General features: G+C 40.4%; 1 long non-coding RNA gene across 3 annotated transcripts in view; it reads right to left on the bottom strand.

The window, feature by feature from the left end:
• Positions 1-958: 958 nt before the first annotated feature.
• Positions 959-8,641, bottom strand: part of LOC121045395 (uncharacterized) — a 467,047-nt gene continuing 459,364 nt past the window's right edge. For 2 of the 3 annotated variants that reach the window (XR_005797730.1, XR_005797732.1), the window contains 2 exons: positions 8,449-8,556; positions 959-2,941 (listed from right to left, as the gene is read on the bottom strand). This is a non-coding gene — a long non-coding RNA (uncharacterized LOC121045395). Of the gene's footprint in view, positions 2,942-5,255; positions 6,035-8,448; positions 8,557-8,641 lie in introns of those variants that run through there. The other variant, XR_005797731.1, reaches the window with a different exon arrangement.

The following is an 8,641-nucleotide window of genomic DNA, read 5'->3' as shown; positions in this document are numbered from 1 at the left end:
TTTGGAGAACTTAATCCATTTACATTTAAAGTAATTATTAATAGGTAAGGACTTAGTATTGCTGTTTTGTTAATAGTTTTCTTTTTTGTAGATCCATTGTTCCTTGCTTCTTATCCTACCCAATTTTGTGTGTTTGATGCCTTTTGGTATCAGTTTGCTTTGACTTGATTATCTTTTTTGTAACCACTACAGGCTTTTTCTTGGGGTTACTATGAGGCTTATATGAAATATCTTAAGTTGTTTTCAATTTATTCTCATTTTAATTTTGAGAGCACTCCCTATGTTTTCAAATTATACTTTTCACCACATGTAGGTTATTGATGTTATAATTTATATATTTTTAATCTATCCAAAATAATTCAAAATATTATACTTATTTTCATTGCCTTTGTTTTTAAGTTTTAAACTAGCGTTGTAAGTGAATTATGTACAGTTACCATATTACAGAATATATATTTGATCATATATTTACCATTACCAGGGAGTTTTATACTACCTTATGCTTTTATGATATAAACCATCCTTTTTCTTCAGTGAAAAAATTCCCTTTAACATTTAAGACCTGTCTAGTCTTAGAACTCTCTCAGCTTTTGTTTAAGAAAGCTCTCTCTCCTTCATTTTTGAGTAATTTCTTGGCCTGGTATAGAATTCCTGGTTTATAATTTCTTTCGAGATTTTGAATATATTATTCCATTCTCTCTTAGCCTGAAACTTTCTGTTGAGTAGTCTTATGGGGGTTCCCTTTAGGTAAATTCTCTTTTCTCTTGCTGCTTCCAAAATTCTTTCTTGGTCTTTGACTTTTGCCAACTTAATTAGAATGTGACTTATTGGCACCCTAGTTGGCTTCAGTCTATTTTGGATCCTTTCACCCTCATGGATTTGGATGTCCATTTCTCTCCCAAAATTTGGGAATTTTCAGCCATTAGTGCCTTAAATATACTTTATCCCTTTCTTCCTCCTGGGATTCCTATGTGGGTATTTTTCTTTTGATTGTGCCCTATTGGCCCTGTATACTTTTTTTTTTTTTTTTTTTGCATGGTCAAGTCTGCTGGTGAAGCTATTTAATTGTTCAGTTCATTCAGTGTATTTTTCACTTCTAGGATTTAATTTTTTATGATTTTTATTTGTTGAACTTGTTCATGCATTGTTTTCCTAATTTTGTTGTCTTCTGTGTTCTGTTAACTGTCAGACACTTCAGAATAATCCTCTTAAGTTTAGTGAACTACAAGATCTCCATTTTTTAGTGTCATTTATTAGCGCTTCATTAGTTGCCCCAGTGGTATCGGTGTTTACATTTTTTAGTGATTTATGTCAGTATCTGCACATTTGAGTAAGTGGTCTCCTCTTCTAGACTGGGCCAGACCACTTGACTTGATTTTCTGCATTTATCAGTTTGTAACATCTTTGAGCAGGTGGCACTTGCTATCAGGGTCTGTTTAGGTGAGGCGTCGAATTAGTGTTTTTGCTTAGATGAGGCCCTTCACAGGTCACAAGTTGGAAAGAGCTCTGGTTAGGGTTGTGTCAGTCTGGAGGCCGCTCTATATTCCTTTGCCTGGGCAGGCTGCAGACTAGTCTTTTGAGGGTGGGAGGAATCAAGTCAGACCTGCACACTCAGCTGTCTGGACAAATGGCTCCACAGATACAAAGCTGCTGGTGATGTTCTCTGTTCAAGTACCATTATAATCAGGGCTGGCGGGCACGCTACCAAGATTAGGGGTTTCAGCTAGCAGGACTGGAGGCTCTATTTAGCAGTGGGCAGAGCTGCAGCTGAGCTTTCCTGCACAAGGAGGTGTAGGCAGCCAAAGAAAAGGTCCCAAGTCTGCTTAGCTCCCCAAGTGAGAGTCTTACCAGACATACCTGTGCCTCAAACTCTCTGGCCAGATAAGCTCACTAGTCTGTCTCCACAGATGGGCAGAGCCACTGGCTGGGCTGTTTGAGCGCTGCCGTGCCATGACATTTCCCAGTTACCAGAACAGGCTTGCTGGTTGGGCAGGGCCAGGAACTGCATTCAGTATTGGTCTGGGCTAAGAATTAGCTGCCTTGCCAGGGTGAGGAGACCAGACTCAGAGTACAGCAAGGATCTTCATCTGAGTTCCCAGATCAGGCAGACCTGCATCCTGCCTCATTCCCTGGTCAAACTGCACCACTGTCTTGGCCGTGCAGATGAGTGAGGCTGCTCCTTGGGACTTCCACCTGGGCATTGCTGGTAGGAGCCATTTGGCCAAGATCTGAATGCTAGTTTTTGCAAGCCCTGCAGATTCTCCCATGATCTCCTTGAGGTGAGACCAAAGTATAAACTCCCCAAAAGGGACCCACTGTCCATGATGGGCTCTCTTTTCTTACGGGACGGCTGTAGGCTTTGGGGAGACCTCCCTATGTGTCCCTCCCTCGGCTGGCATAACACCAATGTGTAACTGCTCCTCTTATCCTTCCAGTGACGTCTGTCTCCAGGTCTTTGGTGCAGAGGTGCTTCACATTCTAGAATGTTTTCATTGATGTCTCATCATGAATGGTTTTCAGTTCTTGTACAGTCAGGAGCTACCTATGTCACCTTCCTGGTGACATCACTCCTACCCCATAATTCATACCTACGCAGCCATTTCTGCTCTTTTTACATATTCGCTATTTCTTCCTGCCATTTACCATCCTGTGTGGCTGGGAGTTTCCTGATGGCAGTCCAGTCTTCTCATTCTTCATGTCTCCTATTACAAGGTTCCGGAACGATAGATGGCTCACTCACTGTTGTTAGAAAGTTGTTTTCTTTCTCCCTCAGAGACCAGGTGCCAGTAAGCAAGTGTAACGTCATTAAAAACTTAGTTAATGCTCTGTTCACACTGAAGTTTTAATCTTCCAAAGACTGTTACCAGGGAAGCTTGATGAGTAAACAGACCATGAAAGGAGGGTAGCATTCCCAACATCATTCAGCAGGAAGGTTGTAGATCTGAGAAATAAAGAGGAAAATCTCACTTTTTTGGTCTTGGAGTTTACTAAACCCACCTTGGCGCAGGGCACTTAGGCTTCCTTTTCCTTCTGCCTAGAAGCCAGCTTCTCCTGTTCGATAACGTGCTTTTAAAACCTTCATCCATCAGGTCTTTGCTCAAATGCAAGTCCTTCCCTGACCATTTAATCTAAACTGGCATCTTCTAGTCACCCCGATCTTTTTCAGTATATTTTTTTCATAAAATACTTAACATAATCTGTAACACTTGTTTCTATATTTCGTTTGCTTATTTATTGTCTGAACCTCCTCTAGAATTAAAGTTCCATGAGGCACGGATTCTCTCTTTGTTCACTGCAAAATCCCCTGTGCCTCAAGATTATTAGCAGAATAAATGAACTGGGGGGGAGAGTTAATAAATGAATTAGGGAGGAGTGTGTCTGAAACTGTGGTTCCTGCATGGTGTCAGCATCAATGGGGATCACGAGCATTTCATCATTCTTAGAAAGGCAAAGCCTTACCCTAGACCTTATGAACCAGGAACACTGGGGGTGAGGCCCAGCAGTCTGCATTTTACAACTCTCCAGGTGCTTCTGATACCTGTTCAAACTGGTTGGGCTCTGTATCTCAATCTTCAATACACAATTAAGTCACCTGGGGTATCTTCTCAGAATGCAGATTCTTGTTCAGGAGGGGTGGCTGGGGGTCAGGGAGCCTCCATTTCTCATGAACTCCAGGTGGCGCTCGTGCTGCTATCCACTCGCTTGCCAAGAATCTTTGCTGTCGTCATCTGGGGAGCTATAAAATGTACTGATGCTGGTGCTGCCCTTCCACATTCTAATTTAATTGGTCTGGAGTACAGCTGGACTGAGTCCTTTGAAAAGCTCCTCTGGCGATGCTCATGTGCAGGCGAGGCTGAGAACTGCCGCCTTCAAGGAACAGCACGTGCCTCTTCAGAGTGTCACTGCCTGCCGCAGGTGAGAGGCATTCTGATTCCTGGTCTGAAGGCATGTTTGGGCCAGGGTATTCCTATGGTTTAGGTACCGTGAGACACAAGACCTGAGTGTTTTTTGAGAACACCCAGAAAATGAAGGCTACAGGAAAGCAAACTCAAGAAGCTAGAAGCTGTGGGGGAAGTCAAAAGCCTCCGCTTACTTACCCACCCTAGATGCACAAACCCATCCACTTGGTATCAGGATTTGATGATGTTCACTCGGTGCAGATCCAGGAATACAAAAACCAGTGATGTTTTGTCCTGAAGATAAAATGTTTCAGGGATTACGTTAGCCGGCCAGGTTAATTAAAAATGACTCCGATAATTAGTTTCGTGTGTTTAGTTTCTTTGTTATTAGCTCAGGCGCTTTTCATAGAAGGGACAAAAGATCGTAAATTAAACCTCTTTTGGCTTCTCTGTCCCTCCTCTGAACTTGTGTTCTAAAAAAAGTGCATCATGCATTCAGAAGGTTGTCTAGATTTAAAATAAATCATCCTTTCAGCATACACAGCTCCAGATATGTTGGGTTATACCTTGAGAATGAAGAGACCTAAAAGTGCTGTTTTGTTTTGTCTTTTTTTCCTATTAACATGCCCAGTGGGACTTCTTTAAGAGGTTGATATTTATTAGGATGTTGCAAGAATGCTATCCAAAATGAACAATGAGAAAATAAATATAAATACCTCTCCTAATAAGATTTTAAAGAAGTCTTCCAAACAAGACACAGGAAGTGGGCTGTAACCCTGAATCACTTGTTCTGAGGTCTTGAGTGGAGCTTTTTCTCTGCTTTCTAGGCTGCAGTGAGGGTTATAAGGGTTCAGCAGGAAAAAAGCTCTGGGAGGCAAAACCATATCCTTTTTCTGGGAACCATCCCCCACCCTAGTCAAGGAGGCCAGCAAAGCAAGGACTATATTAAAGGATACTGTCCAACTTGGTCATAGTTGTTTCACAATGTAGATACCATATAAACCTGGCTAATTCCCTCTCCGAAAAATTAGAAAATTGGAATAAGGGGACACAAAGTCTGGGAGTTTTAAAGGTACTTAAATGACATCAGTGTAGAGCAGCGCTCTGCTATCAAAACTTCTCAGGTAATAGAAATGTTCCATACCTTGTATTATCCAATAGAGTAGTGCCATGTGGATAATGAGTATATGAAAGGCAGCTACAATGACTGAGAAACTGAATTTTTAATTTTACTTAATTTTAATTTAAATTAGCAATTAAATTTAAATTTAAAATTACATTTAAAATTAAATACAGTGTATGGGGCTCTGTGCTGATAGCTCAGAGCCTGGAGCCTGCTTCAGATTCTGTGTCTCCCTCTCTCTCAAAATATAAACAAACATTTACAAAAATTAAAAAAAATAAAAAATATAATATATATATTGTATTGGACAGCATAGCACTAGAGTTCAATTTTATGGCCTTTGGCTTCCAAGGAAATCTCCAGAGCCTCTTTGGGTATCTCCTTTGTCAACTTATGGTCCTTGAGCTGTTGCATCAATTTTATGAGATACCCCAGGAGCTTTTTGATAAATCCCCAATTTATTTCAACTAGCCAAAGGAGCCCTAATTAAGAGATTACATTAATGGAAAGCTTAAATACTGTTCTTTTGTAGAGGGAGTTCTGTCCATCACATTAAAACCATACAGATGTGAAGATTCTGGACCTATTCTTCTCCATGGGTATGCCCCCAAAGTAGGAAGTAAAGGTGGAATAACTCTCTACTTAACATGTCACAGGGCTACTTGCATAGGTGGAAGTGCCTCACATGGTGCATGACCTTGAGTGTTTTTTTCCACAACATGAGCTTTGGTTCCCCCCAATCATAAGGGGGGGGGGGCTTTTTAATTTCAACATTGTAACTGTTATCACATAATAGCTCATCCAGTCTTCTCAACAAGTTTGTGAGGTAGATGCCCTTACTGTCACCATCACCATCAGGACATCACTGCTATTCCTTAGCATTTAGAGATACCAAGAATCAGAGGTGAAGTCAGTTGATTCAGATCCCACTGTTAATATGCAGAGGAGGCAGAATTCACAACCCGGTCTTCTGACTCCGAATTTGACTCTTAGTCGAGAAGAACATCTGTATCTGTTTTAAAATTTTACGGACACAGAAGAAATACCGTATGTTTTAATACTTTGGAGAAAAAATGTGAAGCAAATAAAGTTCTCATTTTAAGAGAGGAGAAGAGCAAGGGTATCACTTTTTTGGGTCTGGATTTTGAGGTGTGTTCTTCAAAGTTCTGTGCTTGGAATGAAGCGTGTAATATAAAAATGGACTAAAAATTATGGGGAGATCTAGAGAATGTGCCTTAAAGGTAAGCCAGATTACTGTTCTATGTTTAATTATAGCCAATTCTTTTGGCATCTAGTATGTTCTATTCTCACTAAATCCTTACCATAGGCCAATGGGGTTAATACTAAAATTCTTAGTTTCAATATGAAGTTTTGATAAAGGTTGACTGACTTGTGCACAATCACAGAAGTTGGCCAAGATCTGCCTGACTATACAGCTCAAGTTCTAAGCGATGATTTTTTCCATGTGAATTATGAATCTTTAATAAAATTTCACCATAATGATTCACCTTGTTTTACTGGCACTGCATACATAAAAGGAGCCAGTGTCCACAATGGGTGTATCATAGGACTCCTAGGGGATTAATGTAATGGTGACAAAAACACTGGCATGAGATAGCTCAAGGTGATGTGAGCCTCAACCATACCAGCCTCTCCTAGATATTTCTTCTCTGATGTTAACATTGAAATGCTATGGCTTTTCTTAAACAGGGGACAGATAACTGCCATTACACTCGTACTAGATCCCATCTGATAGAATGTACCTTATCCTTTGTGGTAATACATAATCAAACTCACAACCAGAAAGAATAGAACTTGTGGGATGCTGAATTATTCTGACTCCTAATATTGCTATTAGATAAGATAAAGGCCGAAGAACAGTCTGTATGTGCTTATCTCCTCTAAGCATCACTGATGTATTGTATGTGCAGAATTCAAGAGGATGGATGAGAGGTTAAGTATTACATTTTCTCATTAAAGGTTACAGTAACCTATTACAAGAAGACTGTAACTTAAGGTATGTGGCTGAGGAAGAGCCTGTATTTGGACCAAAATGAGATCCCCTCCAGAAGGCTCTGATTTATCAGAGGCCTTGTGGGGCACTGTGAACATTTTTTAAACAGCCCAAGCCAGATGAGCATGTGTGAAACTCATGTTGAGGATGCATATGGGAGACTTAGGTTTCAGGTCAAGAATGACTGAAGGTTGCTCTCAGCAACAGGCTATCTTGAATATGGTTAGCCACCCACTATGGAAGTGGGATTTCAGAGGTTAATGATGACTTTATTGGTAGTCCAGTGCTGGGGATTATTGATCTGGCTCTGGTTCTATTCATCGAACCTACCATATGATCTATAATAAGGAAGTATTGGACTGAAGAGTTTCCGTCAATATTAAGAGCTGAGTTCATATGGCTTTTTTCATTTATAACTCATTACCAAGAGGGAGAGGCAGTCACAGGTGGGGTGACCAGGAATGTGGACGAACTCAGATAATGACATATTGGCAAGAATTAGAAGGCACTGTGATGATTAGCTAGAAGGAGAGATACTGATGGGGAAGAAAATAATTATTTTTTAGATTCAAACAATTATTTTTAATATTCCTACAGAGCTGATTATTCACTAATTGAAATGTTCATCTTGACACAAGATTAATGGGAGAAGCAGATTAAATGGAGATTTTACCTAGATTGAAAGTGATTTGAGGACAAAGAGCCATGTCTTTGTCATAATTGCCACGTATAGCATTATGGCAACTACTTCATCCAATGTCAACAACTGTTTGTTGACAGGAACTATACAAAGTGACTATTAGGCAAGAGACTTAATAGGAACCAGAATTGTCTGAAAATTAGAGCTGATAACCAACCGAAGAAGTCCTTATGTCACTAGATATTTATTATCAGAGTCCGGATAGCCACCTGTCAGGTGATCTGTCCACATGAAAGATGCCTAGATAGGTACTTTTCTGAGTTTCCACAGTGATATTGTTAGTAACTAACGGATACATCAGAGTATAAATCACTCATTGTATATCATCCTTGAAGCTGATTATATTATTGAAGTAAGTTTAGTATCTGAGTAGCAAGGACCCTGAAGAATGAAGGAAAACATTGGCTGGGGAGGACATAGTAGGGAAGTCTAGATCCCTGATGAAAAAATGTACCTTTATAACAAGTTGGTTCTAATATTTCCCAGAAACTTGATATCGTCCCCCCGCCGCAGCCCCCCGCAGGACCTGTTTAGCTACTCAGCCAAGGTCTTGGTGGGTTATCTTTCACTGAGTCTGGTAGGACTGAAGGACTCCCATCTCTACCAACTAGACATGATAGTTGTCATTTCTCTCATCAGGCTTTTTTCCTTCCTTGAATCGAGAGTTGAATAGGTATCTACTTACACTACACACACGTATATATCCACCTACCTGCTTGTCCATGTATCCCTTTCTCCCTCGTTCCTTGAAAGTGCATTATAGTGGGCTTCAGGTGATCTCCCATAAATTCCATGTGGCCATGGCCGAGTCATTTAACCTCTGTAAAACAAAGGTCTGATGAGTTTCCACTTGGAGTCCTTTCCATTCCAAATGTAACATTTGCATCATAGGCACAGCACAGGAA

Source organism: Herpailurus yagouaroundi, unplaced genomic scaffold (genome assembly GCF_014898765.1).
Source record: "Herpailurus yagouaroundi ecotype Mexico unplaced genomic scaffold, PumYag 190, whole genome shotgun sequence".
Lineage (NCBI taxonomy): Eukaryota > Metazoa > Chordata > Mammalia > Carnivora > Felidae > Herpailurus > Herpailurus yagouaroundi.
This window is presented reverse-complemented; position numbering and strand designations above follow the sequence as displayed.